The sequence below is a fragment of the Ursus americanus genome, chromosome 13, assembly GCF_024610735.1.
Source record: "Ursus americanus isolate L20-20 chromosome 13, mUrsAme1.1.p, whole genome shotgun sequence".
NCBI lineage: Eukaryota > Metazoa > Chordata > Mammalia > Carnivora > Ursidae > Ursus > Ursus americanus.
The window spans coordinates 9,140,626-9,162,617 of record NC_142139.1 but is presented as its reverse complement, the minus strand read 5'-3'; the positions used below and the strand labels follow the sequence as shown (position 1 = coordinate 9,162,617).

The 21,992-nt window shown below is 37.2% G+C and overlaps 1 long non-coding RNA gene across 1 annotated transcript in view; it reads right to left on the bottom strand.

Annotated features, from left to right (window-relative positions):
• Positions 1–9,947: 9,947 nt before the first annotated feature.
• LOC148109051 (uncharacterized) overlaps positions 9,948–21,992 on the bottom strand; it is a 62,399-nt gene continuing 50,354 nt past the window's right edge. The window contains exons 2-3 of the long non-coding RNA XR_015726460.1: positions 19,007–19,170; positions 9,948–15,403 (exon numbers count right to left, since the gene is read on the bottom strand). This is a non-coding gene — a long non-coding RNA (uncharacterized LOC148109051). The remainder of the gene's footprint in view (positions 15,404–19,006; positions 19,171–21,992) is intronic.

The following is a 21,992-nucleotide window of genomic DNA, read 5'->3' as shown; positions in this document are numbered from 1 at the left end:
AGCCAAAGAGTCTGGTGTTGTGAGAATCAAAGGAGTCCTCTTTGAAAGGTGACATTTCAGCAGGTACCTGACTAAAATGAGTAAGCTCTGTGCATCTGGAAAGTATGCTGTGGAGCAAGCTATGGCTATCCGGAAGCAAACCATTAAGAAAAAGGGAATAAGTGATCTGAGCGGAAACTTGCTTGGTGCGTTCACAGAAGGCAAGTATAATTAAGCAGTGTGGGGAAGGGTGTATATGTTTGCTAGCGTCACCATAACAAAGTACCACAGACTGGGTGTCTTAAATAACAGAGATTTATTTTCTCACAATTCTGTAAGTCCAAGATCAAGGGGTCATCAGGCTTGGCTTCTTCTGAGGACCTTTCTCCTTGACGTATAGATAGCCACCTACTCACTGTGTCCTCACATGATCTTTCCTCTGTGTGTGCCTGTGTCCTATTCTCCTCTTCTTACAAGGATGCCAGTCACCAGTCATATTGGATTAGTGCCCACCCTAATGACCACATTTAACTTAAATACCGATAAGGGTCCCTATCTCCAAATACAGTCACACTCTGAGCTACTGGGGATTAGGACTCCAACATGCAAATTTGAAGGGACAAAATTCACCCCGTAACAGAGGGAACAATCATGGGAGAGAAGAGCTGCTTTCGTTTATTCGTGGTTTTGTTGTTTATGTGTGAGTGCAATTTTTGCTTTTGTTTTTGTTTTTGAGTGATTAAGAGTGAGCCCAAGAGACAATGGGAGAAGTGAGAGAGTGAGTTTGAACAAGTCTGTCATGGAGTTTTGCTGTAAAGTGGACCAATAAAAATGGGACAGTATCCTAAAAGCACATGACAAAAAAGGGAGGGCCCTTTTTAAGCTGAAAGGGTGTATATTATATTTCCGTTCTGATGGAGAAGAAGAGATAACTATAGGCGAAAGACTTCCATAGAATCAACTGTATTCATGAAGTATTTGGACTCAAGTAGGAAAACAAACAAGTGATTTCTTCTCTGTTACTTCATTCTTGGGCTTCTCCATCTGTTTAAATGTATCGTTATCTTCTACTCCTTCATACTTCAAATATTTTAAAAGGCAAATAATAAAAAATCAAAGAAAAACGCAAAAAAAGGAAGGAAGACAGGAAGGAAGGAAGGAAGGCTGATCGTTTACCGGCTTATGAAGTAGATTTTTTTTTCCTTAACAGTTGGCCTTATAACTCTTGGGAAAGGAATTGTCTTTACTTGAAAACAACCTGTTTTAAGAGTGGAACTGGGATTCTGAAGACCTACGTACCAGCTAGAACTAGGATTTGCGGGGAGGGGGGGACAGCAAAAACTATGCCAAAACAAAAGGAGAGGGCCTTTGGAAGAGAAATGAGCAAAAACTGAACATCCTAAGATAAGTAAGCCAAGGAAGCTTAGTGGCTAGAAAGCCAGAAAGCAACTTTTGAAGAACAGGAAATTCTTAATATAAGATCTTAAATTGTTTTGTAACTTCTTCTAGCCAAGATAGATTAACAGGGAGCAGATTTTCCCTCCTGCCAGAAACAGTGAAAGAAATGGACAAAATAAGAAACAAATATTTTTTAGGCAGTGCAAGACAGTGATCACTGAAAAAGAAGAAACAAACGAAACCAACAATCATAATTACTCCAGCTATTGACTGCAGAGTTTTGAATGGCAACCTATGGAGGGGAAATCCAAGCAGATTCCAAAGACCCCTGAGAGGAGGAGACGGAGTCTGGAGTTCAGGAAGGCCAAGCTGGCAACTGCGAGACATAGTACTGGAGAGGAGAGAGTTACACAGAGAGAGAGCGAGAGAGAGCTGCAAAGGAGTTTCTGAAAAGCATTTGTTCACAAGGAAACCACCTAAGATCAGGGAAAGAATCACGAAAAAGAACAATCTCTAGAGCTCATACAGGGCCAGGAATGGTTTATGTTCTCACTAGCCAGATTGGGAAAGCCTTGTAATTCACAGGGCATCCTGTAAAGTACTTAAATAGCACAGCAAAATTACCTTTAGAATAAAGGTTGCTCTTGGTCCCAGCAAAAAAGAGGAAGAAAGAAAGCCTCAAGAAGGTCAAACAGTTTCCACCAAACCTACCTACATCCCAGATCAAAGCTCAAAACATCCAACAGGGTAAAATTCTCTGTCTGCCATCCATTCCAAAATTAACAGCCATGATTAGAACCAGGAAAACACAACCCTTAATGAGGAAAAAAAAGAAACAAAACTCTATAGATAAACACACACTCAAAAATAACAGAGATGCCATATAGGTGATAGTATATTAGGACATAAATTATTATTACTTTTTAAGATTTTAAGATTAAAAAAGTAAAGGTAGAGCACATTAAGTAGAGACATGGAAGATATTAAAAAAAGACTCAAATCAAAAGTGTAAAGAATAGAAAGACAATATCTGAAAGAAAAATACACTGCATGGGATTAACAGCTGACTAGACATGACGGAAGAAATAATTAATAAACTTTAAGACATAGCAAAAGAAACTATCCAAAATAAATACAGAGAGAGGAAAAAAAAGACTGAAAAAAACATGAAAAGAGCAGTGAGCTGTGGGGCAACTTAAAGTGGCCTAATATACTTTTAATTCAAGGCCCCAGAGGAAGTGGGGGGTGAAGATAGGACAAAAATACACGAACAAGTAATGGTCAAATATTTTTTTAAATTAAATAAAAGCATAATCCACAGATCTAAAGAAGCCAAATAAGTCTCAAACGCAACTGTTAAGAATACTATGCCAAGGCATATCAAAATCAAATTGCTTTTAAAAAGACATAAAAAGAATTCTGAAAAAAGCAGCCGGAGGGGAAAAAAGATACGTCATTTATAGGGAGTAAATAACCAAACATTTCATGTCAGAACAGGGCAAGACAGAAAACAGAAGAGCAGTATCTCTAAAGTATTGAAAGGAGAAAAAGTCAACCAAAATTGTATACTTGATAAAAATAATTTCTAAAATAAATTAAATAAAAACCTTCCCAGATGTAAAAATTTTAACAGTAGATCTGACTGTAAAATTATATACATTATATAATTTTATTATATGATAAATAATATAATCCCTATTATACATATTATTTTACAATTTAATAATCTTTATCATTTCATTTATTTTATGTACATATGAAGTCCTTTAGGCAGAAGGGAGATGATAATAGATGGGAGTCTGGATGCTGAGGAATTTCCCTTCGATTGTCAACGATTGTGACGAGTGTGAGAGTTTACCCTGCTTGTAAGCTAACGGGTTAGCCTGCCACAGTTTCATGAGTGCTGGCAGGAGCTGTGAACCTCCTGGGTCAGCAACGAACACTTCATTACTCCAAGTGCTACAAGAGGCACCAGCATGGGCATATTTCATAGCAGTTCTTAGAGTCCCAATTTCCAGAGGGCGATACGAAGACTGCGCACACTGAGAAGCAATGCAGGAGAGAATCCTGAGCTTAGGGAACTCACATCTTTTACCATGAGCAGTTAGCTAGCCTGCTCTCTGCTCCAGAGGGAGACACTATTTCTGTCTTCCAAGGCTGTGCCTATACAAATATTCTTATAAAGATAGCCCAGAACAATGGTCAGTCAGTGCCTCTGTTCCTAAGATGTTCAGAAACATGAGACAACCATATTGTCTCCCAACAACATCCACCCCTCACTTCTACATCATCTTGACTTCTGCCGGATCTTTTCATGAGTATTCATTTCATCGGCCACTCTGATAAATCTGAACTACAGAAGGTGGAACAAAATCCATTCAATTTGTTCCATAGCACATTTAATTGGAGCTGCTATCACAGCATGAGAGAAAATTAGAACTACCATATGATCCAGCAATCCCACTTCTGGGTCTATATCTAAAGGAGGAAATCTTATCACTATTTCAAAGAGATATCTGCACTCCCCTGTTCATTACATTGTTATCCACAATAGCCAAGATATGGAACAATGTAAGCATCCATCAATGCATGAATGGATAAAGAAGATATGGTATATGTATTACTCGTGTTATAATATATATAAAATATTATAATATTATGGAAATATATATTATTATATTAATCACTATATTATTTATATTATGTTTGTGTAGATATTATAATTATGAATTATAACACATAATATATAATGATATATAATATAAAAGCTATTAATTATAGTCATTAATGTTAGTAATATGTATTATCATATAATATATTATTGTATAAAACATTATAATATATTATATATTATAATTATATATTTATATACAATTAAATATAATTATATAATATATTATAAATATATTATTCATATATATCACATCTTTTTGTATATATTTATAGGTATATATACACACACACATGAAATTATTCAGCCATGTGAAAGAAAGAAATTTTGCTGTTTATAACAACATGGATGAACTTTGAGGGCATTATCCTAAATGAAATAAGTCAGACAGAGAAAGACAAATACTGTATGATATCACTTATAATCTCAGTACTTTTTCTAACTGGATGATTTACATCACAGGGATAACTGCCAACAAGGTATATGTAAATAATGAGTCAGTGTTCTCTCCAGAAAGCTCCCCTGAGAAAGTGACAGTAGCTTCATTTTGGAGAAAACACCACAGTCATCTGAAAACTACCTGATCTACCGATGAGGTTTAAATCCTAGAAGGTCTCAGATGACAACCTCAAAGGTATAATTAGCTGTGTATTCAGGAAAAAAAGCAAATGAATGCCTGACTTTCAAACAAGAAGTTCAGTCTGGAGACACACATGATGCCCCTAGAAAGAAAATGTTGACAATGGTTAGGCCCTACCTTATTTGGGAGAGCACATGTTGATAGCACCTCCAATGTGGCCTGATAGCTAGATGACGGACCTTAGGATTTCCAGTACAGTTCAAGTAACTGAGTCCAGTCCTTTTGTCTGGAGGGATTGTGTAAGGGCAGTCAGTCCAATCAGTCATCTTGCCCTTTACCACCAGCAGGGTGAAATTTGCGTGCCCCACAGAATGACTGAACAATAGCCATGGGAGTGGGGCTAGGGCAGACATTCAGAGATGGTGAGAAATGTTTTGCATGAAAGGAGTGGGAATGAGGGCCAACCCCTTCCATTTTCAATAAGCTTCATAGTAAAAGTAAGGGCAATGATGATCAAATTGTAGTCAGAGCTGTCTGGCAGAAGACGGCAAGCCTCACCAATAAGTTAACTATTATTGCAACCATTTGCCACACCAGGTTGTTTCTCCTTCATGAGAAAGTCTCCAGGGCCAATGCTAAAAAAAAAAAAAGATCTTTAGTGCCCTGCCCTCTCTTGTACCTTCTGGGGTCTGAGGAACTCCATTTCCAGGTGTCAAAATTATTCTTCACCCCCCATTGAGACAAAATTGATGTGCCCCATTCCAAGAACCATAACTTTACCTTTTTCCAAATATTCCCTAATCATACCTAGATCAGGCGCAAGAGAAATAAGAGCATTCCTGTAGAACTTACACAGACCCATTATGTTCTCTGCTTTGTCCCTCATGGACCTCTGGAAAAGAACTCAGCCAGCAGGCATACTCAACCAAGTAGTCATTCTTTTTATGACTGAGGACCATGTCAGTCCCAAAGAACAATGCAAATGGCTGAACCAGCATTAAGTTTGAATACGCTAGATTTTTGGCTAAGCTGTACCTGGAAAGTGTATCAATCAGACCAGCCTGGGATTGTGAGTAAGGGAAAGAAAGAAGCATCATGCACAAGAAAGATAAAGTTGGAATTCCAAATTTTCAAAATTGGTTTATAGAACTCCCCCATTCTTCATCCCGATCATTACCCAGTGTATTAGATTTCTAAGACTTCCATAACAAGTCATCACAAACTAGTTGGGTTGGAAGAGCAGAAATTTATTTTCCCACGGTTCTGGAGGTTAGAAGTCTGAAATCAAGATGTCAGCAGGCTCGTTCTCCCTCTGAAGTATCTGGGGAAAAACCACTTCTTCCTCTTTCAGCTTCTTTTGGCTCCTGGCGTTCCTTGGCTTATAGCGGCCTAATTCCAATCTCCGCCTCCATCTTCACATGGCCAGCTCCCCTCTATATCTCTCTGTGTCCAAATCTCTCTTTACTTTTTCTTTTAAAGACACCAGTCATTGACTGTAGGGGACACAATTCAATCGAATATGCCCAGGAACCATGCAAAAGAAGATAATACCTTTCAAGGGATAGTCACATTCAGTGATCAAACTGCTTTATAGATGTGTGGACCAGAAGGAGGTAAGAGGTAAAATCAGAATATTTTTGAGCCAATTTTTAAAGAGGTCAGTTAAATTATACCACTGTAGCTTCAACATTGGTGAGCCAAGCTCAGGTATTTAGGGGAACCTCTGTGAATTGAGGGCCCATTAAGCCAGCAATGTTATTTCAAGAGTCTGAGTAGAAGTAAGTTTTCTCCTAAAGGAATAATTATAACTTGGGTGCTTGGGTGGTGAAGTTGGTCATGATCTAAGGGTCATGAGACCAAGCCCCACTGTCGGCTCCACACTTAGCACGGAGTCAGCTTGGGATTCTCTCTCTCTCTCCATCTGCCCCCATGCTCACTCTGTCTTTTTCAAATAAATAAATCTAAAAAAAAGGGGGGGGATTAATTTTTACTTTTTAACAAAGCTGAGTTGCCCCTGGAGCCAGAACAGCTCTGTTTTGGGCTATTCCATTTCCATTTGACAAGACAGGTATATTGAGCCCTTTCCACCTTGTTAGTCAGAATCTAGTTTACCCATCCTAAAGTGAGACTATCATACCAGAGAGTCATAAAGCCTCAATGGATTAGCATTCACTTTCTATAAGACCACAGTAGCAGTCTAGTGGCTGCATTCTATAAGTTTACCTGGTAGTCGTGTCATAGAAGTGACAGATACAAATACAACCCAAAGGATGCTTCTGGATAAAGACTGTCACCCATTGCCAGGGGCAAAATCATCAAAATAATCCGTCACAGAAACATTTAGTTCAAAGGGATTAACAGGTTGTGGGGCCCCAAAGTATTAACATTCTCTATATGTAGTTCTTACTGATTGGAGGACTCGTTTCCTGCATTTATGGTGTAGGGATATATAAGTATAGAGCACATTTACTACTATACATGCAGATAAGTATCTGCAGCCACAGAGCACTGAGTTGGCCGAATAGGACAAATTCCACGAGGTCACATTCGTTTCTTATCACCACTCTGGAATTTGCCCAGACCCCATAGGTTGAATTTGGATGCCCCTCCCAACATGAAACAGGATAGGATGGAGACTTGATTGCCTGACTTCGACAAACACATAAAAGTTTGAGTCCGTCCCATTTCTGATCCTTCCAGTACACTCAAACAGGTGCATATTCAGGTGCCTCTGAAACTCTTTAGGGACAGGGAGACCTCTGGTCATCTTTCTCCTCGAGTAGCTGACGTCAGGTAAAGGAGAAGGCAAGGGACCCAGGGATGTGGAAGCAGAAAGCAGCTGTGTACTAGCCAGGAAGTCATATTTGTATTCCATTTCAAGCAGTACATCAGCTGCTCACAGATCCATCAAACAAACGTCTAATGTTCTTATTCCTTCCAAAGCCTTATATAGGGCAGCAAGGTCATCATTACCGACACCAGCTATTTCAGGTTTGAGGACCCCTTAACTAAGCAGCCACAGCCACATAGCTTTCTGGCTAAGGCTGCTGGTTTGTGTCATTCGGCTGACTTGGGCTTGAATCAAACAGCAGCATCTGTTATTAAAGTGACCACCTTAAACCAGGACTTTGTTGCTACATAGTCATGGTAACATCTCTCAAGTTTTCACCAGTTTTAGCATAAGAAATAAGGGAAGTTTATAGGGCAGCAGATCTGACCACAAGAATTTATCTAGATTCTTTTGGATAGGGTATTCATATTGTAGTGGTTCCCTTTCATCAGCTTTATAAACCCAATGCAGGACAGTAAGAGGCCAAATACTACTCGATTCCTTATATGTGATTTCCCAAGAGAGAATCTGGCTATCTCATAGAACTGTTACTGAGAACACTGAAACTTCCTTAGGGCAGCCACAACCTACTGCAAAAAAACACAAAACAAAATTAAAAAAAAAAAAACCAAAATTCTGAGAACTACTATTATCTCTGAATAGATCTAAATTTGGCATGATGCACTGTGTCATAACACAGCCCATCTCCGCCATTCTTCCTTGACAAGCATACACACCTGCCTCTCCTGTCCCAGGTGACTCAACTAGTTATAATGATTTGCCAGGCTTCTGATAATAGACGTCACAAATTTTCCTCCTGTTGCATATGGTATAGGCACATGTCTTCTAACTTGTCTGGAAGGGACGGTATTAGGAATCTCCAGAGGAACAGAATCAAAGAGTGTGTGTGTGTGTGTGTGTGTGTGTGTGTGTGTGTGTGTGGCGGGGTTGGTGGGCTGTTTTAAGGAATTGGCTCTTGGATTGTGAAGGATGGCAAGTTTGAAATCCGTAGGGCAGGTAGGTAGGTAGGCTAGAGACCTAGGAAAGAGATGATGTTGCAGTCTTGAATCCAAAGGCATGTGAAGGCTGATTTCCTTCCTCCCTGGGGGACCTCAGTCTTTTCTCATAAGGCCTTCCAATGATTGGATGAGGCCCACCCATATTATAGAGGGCATTTGCTTTACTCAAAGTCTACTGATTTAAATGTTAATCGAATCTAAAAAAAATACCTTCACTAATACATACGGACTGGTAGTTAACCAAAAACTGGATACCATGGCCTAGCTAAATTGAGACATAAAATTGACAATGACAGGGGCAGAATCTTCCTCTTACCCCTGAAAAATCTTTAAACTGTTTGTTACAATATTGCAGAACTGAGACCATACTAATGCAGAAGTCTTCTTACCCAGAGGATAGTTAGCAACAAGCAAGATGCAATGTGATATGCAATCAACTTCCCCAATTCTTTCTCATTAACAGCCAGGGAAGTAGAGTATTTATTGCCCACCTGACCATTCAACTTGGCCAAAACATTTGCTACTATCCCTATGGATTATTCATATCTCATTAATTGGCCCATGTGATCCTTATTCTTATTCTAGAAAGCCATGTCTTTATTAGCATCCCATCTTCACCACCAAAACTGGCAAAAACTCTGAAGGCCATGAGACTTTATTCTAGTTGTAAGCTAACTTGCCACAGTTTGAGACAAAGGATTTTATTACTCATCACACAGCGTCTGAGTCCTTAGTCTTAGTTCAGGCTGCTATAACAAAAATACCATAAACTGGGAGGCTTGTAAACAATAGAAATTTATTTCTTGCAGTTCTGGAGGCTGAGAAGTTCAAGATCAAAGCAGATTCAGTGTCTGGTGGTGATTCACTTCTTGTTTCTTAGGTGTCTTCTCTTTGTGTCCTCACATGGAAGGAGTGAGGGGGCTTTCTGGGGAGTCTTTTATAAGGCACTAATTCCATTCATGAGAGTTCCACCCTCCTAAAGGCCCCACCTCCAAGCACCATCACACTGGGGATTAGGTTTCAACATATCAATTTTTAGGGGACACAGACATGTATTCTAGAGCACACAACAAGTAGCTAGACTACCAATATATTTGTGAAGCTTTCTTGAGCCCCAGTTTTCATAGGGTGGTAAAAGTAGGGCCTGATCACACCTGAATATGCAGTGGTTTGCATTAGAGGAGATAAATCTTTAGTTCAAGGAACCTGAATCTTTTTTAATAAGCAGTAAATACACCAGCCTTTTACTCAAGAAGGAGACACTGTCTCTATCCTCCAAGGTTCATAAGACATGCAGAAAATGCAAGAGACCCATAGAGAATTATTTTCTAACACAAATAACCACCCTGTACTTTATTTCTTCCCAAAGGTGGATGGTCTTTCTCATGACTTTTTCTTTTTAAAGTAGATGTATTCATATGTCTTCTTGGGAAAGAGAACCCATCACGGGGCAAAAGGATTCTATTCTGATGTGTCTACAGTGTGTTAAGGATAGACATGTAGAGTAGTGGGCAAACTGAAAACTGATTTTCTTAATTAGATAATATGAATCAAGAACAAGCGAGTGGAGCTCAAGCACAGGGGAGGGTAGAATACGTGAGACAGATTAGCAAGCAAACAATAGACAGTATAACTTTGTGAGGACTGAAGATCTGGACCCAAATGTGACAGAAATTACAGAATTGAAGTCATGACACATAGGGCAGGAAAAATCTCTGACAAACATATGACGAAAAATTAATATGTATTTAGTATTAGTCATTCGAAAGATCAATTATTTCTCTTTTAGAAAATGAAGCTTGTTTTCTACAGCTAAATGACATTTGACCTCTGAATTTGGTTATAAGACAGTTTATGAAATACTTCAGCAGCTCAAACATAGCTTGAGTTTCAGATTACTATCACAAAATCTAACACATCTGATGAAACAATAAATAAAAATGAGATAGCAAAGTATCCTTTCTTAATGCCACTCAAGCTTCTTTTTTAAACATATACATACATATTCACACTTTAATATATACAATCTTGGTACAATTTACAATACTGAAAAATATTAATTAGAGGTACTTTATATTTTATAATGTAATGTACATTTTATTAACATAAAATAATACAATATTAATAAATATTAATGACACATTGTAAGAAGATCATCACTTCTGCTTTGATGTTTCCTTCCACCTTATAGAGCAGACAGAGTAAATATTACTTTTCTGATATAATGAAACTGAGACCAGAATTGGTAACCAGATCCAATTTCCCTGACAGTAAATCCAATGTTCCATTCACTATTATTATGATCTTGGAAAATCAGTTTATAATCTCTCCAATTTCTGGACATAAGTTAGCAAACATGAATATATACATCAAGTGATTACATCACTGAGTATATACAAATACACAATTACTGCATTAGCCCCATCTCAGCTGCGTCAAATATACAAGAACTGCTAAAAATCTGTTTTGCATTAGTTCTTTATAGACCACGAAAATACAAACATAAATATATTTTAATGAATAGATACTTCATAGCAATTTCACCAGCCCATATATGAAGCAATTTTTGTAGATAACCATCTACTTTTATATTACATAAATTAGTAAACATATTTGCCATAAATTATGAAGTAGGATTTTCTCAAGAATTTCAAAATGAATGTTTTCTATATATTTTTGAAATTTTATAAAATGCACAAACATTAAATCAAAGTTTTTGATCTGATTTTTTTTAATTCCATGCTTAAAACATTTACTTTTAATTTTTATTTTCCCCACCCATGTTTTTCAAGATGGTTTTGTGTCAACTCTACTTGTGCAGGTAAACATCAAAAGAAATAACTATAAACGCTAAGTTAAGCTAAATTTACCTTTACTTTTTTAAATTCAGTACCCTATTGCCTTAGAGATCATTATGTCTGCTATCATTACGGATACTGAGGCCACCTTAATTTCTTTAAACCATAGTTTTGGACACGTTACTGTCCAATCCAGCCCTTAGACTCAGAATGGTCCATATTCACACACACACACACACACACACACACACACACACACACACAGATACATACATACATTCATTCATGCATGCATACATGTATACACCCCAACTACCTAAGCCAGGTAATGGGTCTTCAATGGCCAGGAATCACCCATTAATTCTTATTTAGAAAGGAAGCTACTTATTGTCTCTTAAAACTGCCTCACACTCCCATCTTCTTTGCATGTGTCCTTTTTTTCTCTTGCAATACTTCCTATCACCTTCTCCTTTGAATCCAAGCTTTTGTTATATCCACCAAAACTGGTCTTTTAAAGGTTGGAAGTGGCCTCTGTGTTTCTAATTCCAGTAGTCATTTCTCAATCCTCACTGTAGTCATTTCTCAACCCTCACCTTGCATGACTCAGTAAACACTGACCGAGTAATTCTCTCCTTCATCCTTGAAACACCATCTCCTCGTCTCTCCTGAGATAGCTGGCTCTCCTGGTTGTCTTCCCATCACATTGGTTGTTCCCTGTGTCTCCTTTGCTGGTTTCTCCTCATCTAAGTGTTGGAGTGTCCTAGAGCTCAGTGCTGGACATCTTCTCTATTGGTCCTCTCTCTTCACTGTTCTCGCCCAGCCTGATGGATTTACACACTACATACACACGGACAACTTCTACATTCATATCCCAAGTCGGGATTTATTCCCTAAAGGACAGACTTTTACATGCAACTGCACACTTGACCCCTCTATTTGGCTATCTATCACCTTCTCCTTGAATATCAAATAGATTTCTCAAATCTAACATATCCTAAATTGAAATCTTGATCTTCCCATTAAAAACTGTTCCTCCAAAGTTTTTCTCAACTTAGTAAATGAAAATTCCACCACACATATTTCTTGGGCCATAATCTTTAATGTCATTTGTGATTTATGAGTCTTATTTTTCTCTCACCCCCTACATCAATTTCACTGGCAAATTCTATCCATTTATCCTTCTGTTAACACCCAGTTCCAACACACCATTTTCTGTTTGTCTCTCTCTCACCTGAAATAGTAAAAACCCTTTTAACCAACCTCTCTATTCACTTCTCTTCCCCAATAGCTCCTCATTTCATTCACATTAAGAGTTACAGTCCTCAAAATTATCTCCCAGGCCTTATACAATTTGCCCCCCTACACATACACATCTATGATCATGTGTATTACAATCCCAGTGGTTTCACCCTAAACTATCCTAAAAGAATTAGGCTGGACCTTAAACAGAGGAAAAAAATTCAATAATCATGTAGGGAGCCATGGGTGGAGATGGAATGCTATTTTAAATAACTATTCTCACTAATAGGAGGACATTAAGACAGAGATTCAAGAAAGGTGTGGGAGTAAACAATGTGGCTCTCTGGGAGAATATTGTTCCCACCAAGCAGTGAGTGCAAAGGCCCTGGGACAGCAATATAATTGGCAGACTGGAGGAAACAGGAAGAGGCTGAAGACTGAAAGGTCAGCCAAGGGCAGGTAACTGTACTTAGCAGCCCAGGTGAAAAAAGGATCCATCTGTTCTGGTATCAGTAGGAGTTGAAAAGAGGAAATAGGTTAGAAAAATGTCACTGCATTATTAACAAATGTTTATTGAGTTATTCCTCTAGGCAAAGCACTTTTTTAGACACAAGAAATACAATTAAACCAAATGTGCCTACGTTCACAAAATACCTGCTTCACAAGACACAAAATCTGTCTTGTACGGAGGACAGATATTAAACAATAGAATTTGGCAGTTGTTTTGATGTTGTGGAATAACAAAGAAAGAAGATTTCAAAAGGAGACTTGAATCTGGGTAATGATTCATGAACATAGTTGCCTGCGAACTGAAACTTACATGGGATTTTTATGAAAGTTATTAGCAGCTTTTTTACAGCTTTTCAACAATAGTCTCACTGAGAAGTTTCTAATTAAGCACGTAAAACATTCAGTTTCAAAGAGGCATAGAACACAGCAAGATCACAGACAACTAGATGTTAGGTTAATATCCCATCTCTGCTCCCCAATCTGCTTAAGCTTCCATTTCCTCATCTGAGACGAGGGGATAACAACTGTACCTTCATTACAAGGTTGTTTAAGGCTTTCAGTAAAGCAATTCACATGGTACCTGTTATAGAAAGCATTCAATATTTATAATATGTGTAGAGAGATTTGAACATCTTATAGATGCCTGAGAAAATACCTACCCTTGTGAAATGAACTCTCATAATATGACTTTTTGTCAAAAGTTTGTGATAATCTAGTGAATCCATATTGGCATAAGGCTTTGTTTCATTGTTAATGTAACAGAATAAAAACTAAATAATAGTTGATCTTCCAATATATCTATCTGTAAAATCCTTATTGCAATATTCTTCTTCCATCTCATATAAAAGTAGAGAGGAGAAGTTTTATTATATATTCTGGAATTTCTTTGGCTAAGTGGAAGAAAGTTCAATGGTGAGAAACAGATTCGCGACAGCCAGCATTACCCATCACTGTGACTACACTCACAACCTCTATATTCAAACGTGCCAAGGGCACTATAGCATGGTCAATTTTATAGAAAGATGTGCAGTAATAACCTTTGGTCTGTTTTTTATATTGTGAAATTGCATTATGAGTCAGAGAAGAGTACTATCATCATATTAAGAAATATTTACCAAGATAAAAACATCAACATCATGAGTGCTAAGAGTTGTACCATGCAGGAAGATAATCGTCATCTTCTGAGAGCAAAATATTGAAATTAGGCAGCTGAGTGACACAAGAATACAAGGAGCAGGTGACAATATGAGCTCTGGCCAGATAGCAATTACAGATCTACTTAAGTTAATGCAGGCATTTTGATTAAGGTATCTAAAGATTCTGAGTTTTAGGTCAAAATAATGGACTTCTTCCCTCTTGAGAGCATATTATATGGCAGGAAGTTAATTTTCAGAGGGGAAACAATCCCTAATAGTGAACAGCATAAAGATGATACTGGATTTATCAACAGATAAGATATATTAACCAATTTCTGAAATTCAGAAAACGGATATAAACATGGGGAGGAAGCTATAGTCCAGGGAAATATGCTAAGAGCTCCTACTACAGTTGTTGATTTGTCAAATTCTAGAATTTTTTACAGTATATAACATTTGAAATTATATTAAAAGCATAAAGATAAATTTCTTTCATATTTTCTTCATACTTGCTATGTCTTTTTCAATATAGAAAATTCTTCCTCTCGGGGCACCTGGGTGGCTCAGCAGTTAAGCGTCTGCCTTCGGCTCAGGTCATGATCCCAGGGCCCTAGGATGGAGCAAGCCCTGCATCGGGATCCCTGCTCCACAGGAAGCCTGATTCTCCTTCTCACACTCCCCTTGCTTGCGTTCCCTCTCTCGCTGTCTGTCTCTGACAAATAAATAAATAAAATCTTTAAAAAAAAAAAATAAGAAAGAAAGAAAAATCCTCCTCTCCTTTCACGGTTTTGCCTGATATGAAAATATTTTCATTTTGCAATAGAAGTTTAATTTTTTGGCAAAATAAAGAATTCTAGGTCTAAAATAATTTCCCTTTAAAATTTTAAGGGCATCTTACACTAAAATCTTTCATTTCTTTGTAGGTTACCTATATTTTTCTCATTACTTTCAGGATTCTCTCTCCAGGTTTAGAGTTGTGAAACTTTACTGGGCTATCTTTATGGGGGGGGGGGCCTGTCATTAACCCCATCTGGTATCAAGTGAGCCCTTTTAAAAACGTATTTCTCTCTTCAAGTCTGGGATACTTTTTGCCTATATTTCTTTGAAGTTTTTCTCTCTTCATTTTGTTTTAGTTCTCTTTTTTGGGAAGGTCTTCCTCAGATGAACACAGAAACTTCTGGATCTATCTTCCACATTTCTAAATACTTCTCTAGACGTTCCATTTCTTCATTACGCAGAATTTCTGCAAGATAAAATGTTGACAAGAATGAAGTGATGTTGAGACCCAACAGGGGTACTTACCTGGGCATAACCTTCCTAATTGCTAATTCAGTCTTCCTTTGTGCCCATTCTCCTGTTACTTAATCTACCCTAATGATGATCTATTTTTAACTGAAGCAATCAAACTTTTCATTTTGGTAAATTTTTTTCAAAACAAATGTTTTAATTTCTTGGTTTGTTTATTTTACAGATATGGTATCCTGTTATACTTCTCTAAGGATATTCTATTTATTTTAAGATCTTCTTCTGTTTCTTTTATTAACTCTGTTCATTGAAATTTGTTGACTTTAACGATTCCTGGTTTTCTGTTTATTTTTGTAAAAAAATTTTCATTAAAAAATAGGCCTACAATGGGGGCGCCTGGGTGGCTCAGTCGTTAAGCATCTGCCTTTGGCTCAGGGCGTGATCCCTGCGTTCTGGGATCGAGCCCCACATCGGGCTCCTCTGCTGGGAGCCTGCTTCTTCGTCTCCCACTCCCCCTGCCTGTGTTCCCTCTCTCGCTGGCTGTCTCTCTCTGTCAAATAAATAAATAAAATCTTTAAAAAAAAATAGGCCTACAATGAATACTTTTGTAGCTAGAATGTGTTTCTTAGACTCATAAACACTGGTGGGTTGGACCAGAAGTAAATACAGTTCTGATTACCAGAGCCCTCCATTTGCAATGTCCCAGTGGACGTTTGTTTCGGAGGTGGAGGTGCCATATCTCTACCCTGATAAACCAAAATTAGTTATTTAGAGCAGTAGCTTAAAAATTCCAATATTCAGGCCATCAGCAAACCATTAAATCAGAACTCTGTGGCATGGGAGCTGGACTTCAGTATTCAAATCCCCCAGTTGATTTCAATGTGAGGCCAGATGTGAGAACCACCACATTCTAGCACTGTGTGCTTCCCTGAGTCCACACACATTCTGGAAGCCTTCTAGTCAGAATCCTTAACAGAATCCAGAGTGCTATTCTCACCTCTGTGCCAGTGTTGTCATCAACTATCCTGAGTGGGATTCAGTGAGTTACTTTCCCCCAGGTTTTATTGTCTCTGACCTTGGAATTATTTCCGAAGGCTGTCCGGCATACTCCCCTATCATATTGCCCTCTTAATTATCTATGGGTTCTTACCCCTATTCAGTCTCAACATCATTTCATTCCTGTCAACATTTTATCTTGCAGAAATTCTGCACTATTCGGCTCTGTTAGTGACATTACCCCTGAGTTGTAAATACTACTATGAATTCATGTTATCTTTTTTCATTTTAATGTGAGAGGTAGAAATCTATTCTCCATAGAATCTCTAATAAGAGATATTCAGGTTTATGTATTTGTTCGTTCTTTCGTTTATTAAATCGGCACATAGAGCTCAGCTTAAAGCAGAGAATGAGAAAAACACAGATACTGCTCACAAAGCTTGCATTCTAATGTGTTTTTCATGTAGTCAACCACCCCCAAATGGAAGCAATCCAAATATTTAGTAATATATTGGTGGTTGGATGAGTAAAGACAATACACATCTAATGATGTTTTTAAATACACTTAAAAATTATGACATGAAAAAATCTTCACAACATAATGTTAACTGGAAAAAAGCAGGATACAGAATGGTACATACAGTATAAAGAAAAATTAAACGTTTTTGCCTCTGATTTGGGACACTGTGGATAATTAATACATTTGTCTTTTTATTTTTTCAGTACTTTCTAATACTAATAAATTTATGGTCTATATAATATACTGTTTTTAAAAATCAGAAATTCTTTTTTATTATATTCTCTTTTGCAAGTTAAAACACAAATAGCAGCAGACAGAATCTAACAATCTCACTTTATCAGGGGGCACAGATCTAGAAAATAAAGCTTGCAACTCAGAAATCAAGGGGACTTTTAGAGTTCCTTTACATATTTTTACAATGCAAGCTTCCTGAAGATAAGTGATTAACGTAATTTTTGCTTTGTTTTGTTTGTGGTTTATTTTGGTATAATACCTTGCTAACTCATGTGGTTCATTAAGAATTACCTTCGCAAAGACAGATGATATGTTTTAAGTCAACGAATTGCTGTCCCACATAACTTCAGCATTCACGTTGAGTCTTTCGTCTCAATATAGGGGTTTGCATGAAGCCCTTTAACCTAAAAATCTTGGCTGATAATGTGCCTTGATGTCGGTTTTATTCTGAGTGGGACAATACTTCATGGAATTTGGCAGAGCCCCTCTCCCAACACATTATTAATAAAGCAGAAAAAAAAGAGCAAGTAGAAAGTAGATGGAAGATGAAGGGATGCCTGATATGTTGTTACTATGTATTAAAGACTTTGGACAAACGTGGTATGAAAATGACTTCTTAAAAGCTCAAAGCTGGTGAAAGACCCAAGGAAGGAAAGTTCCTTCAAATTTTGGTTAACAAACCTCTCCTTGTTTTGTCAGCCAGCTAATGCTACTCCTCACAACTTTTGAAGATCTGGACATACCTTGAGAGGTGAACATTAGCTTCTGGAAAAAGAAAAAAAAAAAAAGCCCATCGCTGCTACCAGTTGACCTCCAGAACCCTTCATTTCCTCAAGTCTGATATGGAGTCATGTCTACCCCAGACATAAGAGCAATCTGATCTATAAAAAGCTTGGGCAGGGCTGCAGAGATGCAGTTGCATTTATTGTGAGGAAGACAGTTACTTTATGTTCTATGAAGTGCCACAGAAGATACAGAAATTGAGTGAGCACTTCTGTGGTACATCATGAAGGCTATCGGTCTTATTAATTTAACAGAGCATAGGTAATATCTGACTAAATGAAAGACCAAATGCTACACAATTTAATTATATAAAAACATCTATGTCAATTTTATTCTCTTAAAAATTGCCTGTAAAAATTATCTCAACAAAAAATTGTCTATTTTTTATGGTAATGTTTTGTTGTGTTTTGTTTCTTTTATGCTGTTACCACTCAGCCAATTTTGGTCAAAGCTATTTTTCTCAAAATGTACTCCCAATTTGAACATATACATATGTTCAAATATTTTTCTTAAATGTAATATGAAATAGATTTTGGAGAGGCATTGAGTTTACCATTCATTTTAATAACAAAAGAATCCTCTTGATACTTAGTTTTAAACCATAACATATATGCTATGCACAATAGATTTTAAATATCAAAGTGTTTCTATCACTATAGAGTAAATCATTCTGCTGACTTTTTGATATAATGGATATTGTAATACTTAAAATAATAGTTATCATTTTCTCCAAATACAGTTTCCATAGAAACAGTACACTTTACTTATCAGACAAAGAAGGATCAGAACTAACTCTACTACACTATGAAGTCCTTTTCAGCTCTGATTTCACTAAATTCACAAATATGTTAAAATCCATTTCAAACATTTAACATATCTTGTCTTGATAGCATTCAATAATCTTCAAATTTTCTTGGCAATATATTTAGGATATTTACAATGTATTTAGTATAGAGACATATTTGTTTACACACAACTATACATATATACATAGAGGAAGCAGGTTAGAGACTGAAAGTAATGATGTCTATTAGTTTCTCTCTAAAAAGATGACACATTTAAGGACACCTGGGTGACTCAGTGTGTTGAGCGTCCAACTCTTGATTTTGGCTCAGGTCATGGTCGTGAGATTGAGCTCCATATCCAGCTTCACACTGAGCATGAAGCCTGCTTGGGATTCTCTCTCTCCCTCTCCTTCTGTCTTCACCCACTGGTGCGCTCTCTCTCGCTCTCTAAGAAAGTAAATAAGATCATAAAAAAAAAAAGAAGACACATTTAGAAATACATCAGTGTAAAGGCACAGTAGTTTTGTTCCACATTTTTGAAGAGTTGAGTTTTTAAGTATTTAAGATATTTTAAAATGATATGCAGTCTAACATAGTATTTCAGTGTAGAATGCTCATTCAATGGCATCATATTCATTTGTGTTAAACGGGTGAAGGTAGAAATGACTGATAAATATTTGTGACCCGGAAAAAAAAAAAAAAAAAGCTAAAGTAGGGGAAGACATATGGAAGTGACCTGTACTGTGGCTTTCTTTGAAATGGGACTTAGTCTCCCTCTTTTTAGTACTCTAGTACATTAAGCGGTTACTTGGCCACTTGGAAAGAGTTAAGTCAAACCACCAGTCAAAATCTAGAATATACAGTGTTTATAGATATTCAGAATTCTCTTGATCCACTCATTAGTCTCTAGTCTAAGAAAATATTGGATTATCAGTTTTTCACAGATGGAACCACCCTTCCTTTTCGGAGTACTGTACCTGAATGAATAAGCATACTACATTGGAAACAGTGCAGTAAAATAAACAGAAATGGTGATGTAATTTGCCTCCTGTCCTCAACATCAATACTTATTAGGAAATGGTTCTGTAGCCAAAAGAAATCTTTTTTTCATTTTAAATCGGTCTTGGTATGAGGTTAAGTAAGAAAAGTGAGTGTATTGCTTCAAAGGAATACAAAGCAAGTTTTTAAGTATGATGTGTAGCTCACTAGTCCCCTAAGATTAGGACAAATAGCAAAGTATATAAACTTACAGGAGAACAAGTTCATACTAGGCATTAGAATAAATGTCTTGATTATGATGGTGGTTGAACAGCAAATTGAGGAACAGAGAAATCATGGAAATGTTACTATCCTAACAAGATCATCCAAAGGCACAAACATGAATTAAGTGAAGTCTATTTATGTGCCATGCATGCTTTTCCTATCCTTAACCCTCACTTTCCTACCGCTAACCCACTTGTGTTTCTCTGTGCCTCCCCATCGGATGTGACTGAACAATGCACAGCTAAACTGCACTGAAGGATCCCTGTCCCTTGATCCGTATGTTGCCCTTCTCCAATCAAACATAGCACTCTGTGAGCTATTTCCTAAGCTTACTCTCCAATTAGAGGAAGCTAATCAGAATAACTATGCCAGAAAAATATATTAATGATTGTTAATTGCTTCACATATATTTTGAACTGTAACTATGGAAAGAAAAAAAAAGGTAAATTTCTTTCCTTTGGTAAGTGTTCAGTCTCACTGTAGAGAATTTGCGTCTCATAAAGATCCTGTTGTCTGATTTAAAGTATTCCTATGCTGCAAAAGACTCAACTTGCAATTAGATATTGCTTATATGCTAGTTTGAATTTCCAAAACAATAAGCTGCATAAATAGTAAGATCTTTCCTACCAATTGACTAAATAGCAGCCTAATTTCAACATTCTTTATGTATGTCCAGGGACTGTTACAGAATTTGAGATTTGATAAAACACACATGTGTTAAAGCAGGAAGAACGTAGCAAAATATTTAGTCAGATTTTAAGTTATTTTGATTTATTGAGTGACATTATTTTAAAATATGTTATGTTTTTTATTTGTGGAATTAGAAAATTGGCCAAAAGTGATCCAATTTTTATAATATCAGATGGTTTAAAGACATAAATCAGGCCAACGAGATTATTACCTAATAAGTACTTTTATAAAAAATTAAAATTTTTAAATAAAAATTTTAAAAAACACAGAAAAGTACTATTTAAAAAAGCAGGAGGATTTCTATAGCAGAAACATAAAACTTTAACTTATTATCTCACTTTATCTTCAAAGGAAATCGGTGGAGAAATAGTTCGAGTACACTTGAATGAAGGTGTATGAGCACATGCATCTCCGTGTTTCAGGCAAGCCCCTTTTACCGGAACCTTAGTCCCTGCCCTGGACTAAAAGTCTCAGCGAAGATTCCATAGATGCACAGGTGTTAGCTTCCACATGCTTTTAAATTTTTACACAGAGAATTCATGCATAAACAACAGGCAATAATCAAAGTCCAAGACTCTTTTACTTAGCATTTTTAAAAAACACATGGAAGAGAAATAAAAACTGATTTCTGAGCTTGATCTTAGCGCTCCCTCTGCCTTTGGTTGTGTGTTCAGTATTAGTCACTCACCTCATTAGCTCTGCTCTACCCATAATTCCACCACAGAGTATCTGGACCCTCAGACAAACCAGAACACTTCTCCAGCCTGAGTGTCAGTCTGTGGGAGATGTCTAGTTCACATAGCTGTTTCCATTTTGGGATTTGGCTACATCCAGATCGCCTGTCTCTGAAACCTGGTGATTCTGTTAATGTTTCCAACTCCTTTTCTGGGTTTAGACATCTGTGCTTCTCAACTATTCCCCTAAAGTCCATTTACTTCTGACAGAGATTTTTCACCAGGGTCAAGATTTCAATCTCGTGGTGGTCTCAAAGGGCTGAATGGAGTGGTTCTTCTTACCATGTGTGACCAAGGATACTAGAGTCTGAGGAGGCAGAGAGAGGAAGCAGTATCTGTGGGTGACCTACTACTTTCCAGGGAAGGACCTAGGCTCTTTACATGGCTTTCACTCAAAGCAACAAAGTGAGTTATGATTATTATTTTCACTTTCAGCTTAACTCAGGACTCAAAAAAAAAAGTTTGCCTAATTTAAACTACTGAAATGTCAATTTGAAGACAGGGGTCTACTTCTGGTTCTGCCACTGGATAACTCTGGCCAACTCACTTAATTTCTTTAGCCCTCAAAAGCCACATCTGTAA